General features: G+C 35.9%; 1 long non-coding RNA gene across 1 annotated transcript; it reads left to right on the top strand.

The window, feature by feature from the left end:
* The first annotated feature begins 23 nt into the window (after nucleotides 1-23).
* On the top strand, nucleotides 24-1,678 carry LOC111084693. The gene is made up of 3 exons (XR_002609681.1): nucleotides 24-59; nucleotides 235-333; nucleotides 1,562-1,678. It is a non-coding gene; the product is annotated as an uncharacterized LOC111084693 (long non-coding RNA).
* The last annotated feature ends 78 nt before the right edge of the window (nucleotides 1,679-1,756 follow it).

Here is a 1,756-nt window from a genome sequence, read left to right as displayed (position 1 = left end):
CCTTAACCAAGAGGTTGTATCACTGAGGTCAGCCGTTACCAAGATGGTGTATCACTAAGGTCACTATGTACCAAGAGGTTGTATTACTAAAGAAAAAAATCATCACTTTTATCAAACGTTTGTCTGTCATCAACTTATCATATTTACTGAAGGTGACGTAGTGTTCCCTTGTAGGTGTAGGGCTAGTTTTAGAGATATATAATTGTTAGCCCTAACGCTTGGGACTGTTTGCAGGATGGACAGATTTTCACCAAGGTTGGTCTGGACAGAGAGACACGCAGCCGACATACATTCACTGTTATGCTAGAAGAACGAAGACCGTCAACTAAAGTAGTGAGTATTTAATAAACAAGACAACATACCAACATTTATACTAAAGTATTCATCTAAGTTATCTGGTATAGTAGATAAAACAAAATATCGGAACATAAAATGTTTTCTTAATTAGTGTAAAAACTATTTTTACTTTCTCGTCGTCATTTTCAACAGTTTCAAGTTTCGTCTGACTGGAAAAAAATAAACAAATTTGGCTCTAACAGTTTGTCTAAATGTATAAAAATTGACTAATTTATCTACAGCAGACTGTTTAAATTGAAAGAAACAAGGTTATTTTGGGTTTGGTTTGTTTCTAAGTGATTTCACACTTTTTGTTGTAACGCCACTCACCACAAAGAGTCCTGTGTTTAGCGTTTTCCCAATGTGTCAGTTTCAAACTTTAAATTGTTGTAAACTTTAAATTGCTTTTGATTTCTAAGAATTGGTAATTTTAAAGGAATTTTAATTATGTATTTAGTTTTCATTTGTTTCGTAAATTAGCGCAATATTATATAAAAGGTATCTGCTCTAGCTGTCTTTAATTTGGAACTGATATTTTATGGAGATGTAACAACATAAGTCATTAACATCCACTGACAACTCACAGCCTATTCTGATCGAATAGCTATATCGGACTGTAAGTAATATAACACCCACGGACCAAAGTGACCACTCTCTGATTCACAATCAGGCATGCTAGCCACTAAGTCATAACCGGCACGTTTAATTTGTGCCTCACGGATCATGATCCAGTGTGACACAGTATTAACTATCTAGGCCCTAATTTTAGAGTGTTTCTTTTTTCACAAGAATTGATTATGTGTGCTACGTTTTTAATAAATTAGGTTTCTAGCTTCAGTTGTTAGTCCGTTACCCCTCATAATTAACAATCTATTATTCAGTATTAAAAGTTAAAAACAAGTTATTTGGAGTTGTCATATAAACATACAAAAATAACTTAATACTTTTAAACAGTCTTGCTGTCGGGGTCAGTGTTTAGCGGACTGTGAATCACAGCATTCGTGGTCCGCGTCCCATTAACGCATTCCACCCTCCGCTCCGTACTTTGGAGCCGACATCCACTATTTGGTCAGACAAGAGCGTGGTACGTAGTTGTCTTTCTTTTATAGCGTGTTAGTTCAAAATTAGGGACAGCTAAGTTTTGTGTAGCTTTCCGGAAACCTTTAATTAACATACGATCTTCTAATGTTTTCTTGTTTGTATAATGCGTGTTCTTCATTGATAGAGCGTCAGCGAAGTAACTATTGAAGTTCTGGACGTCAACGATCAAATACCCACTTTTACTCAATCTTATCAGGGAACACTGAAAGAAAATGTGCCTTCCGGAACCCCAGTATCAGTCGTAAGTACATTATCAGAACCCCAGTATTAGTCGTAAGTACATCATCAGAACCCCAGTATCAGTCGTAAGTACATCATC

The sequence above is a fragment of the Limulus polyphemus genome, unplaced genomic scaffold (genome assembly GCF_000517525.1).
Source record: "Limulus polyphemus unplaced genomic scaffold, Limulus_polyphemus-2.1.2 Scaffold94347, whole genome shotgun sequence".
Classification (NCBI taxonomy): domain Eukaryota; kingdom Metazoa; phylum Arthropoda; class Merostomata; order Xiphosura; family Limulidae; genus Limulus; species Limulus polyphemus.
This window is presented reverse-complemented; position numbering and strand designations above follow the sequence as displayed.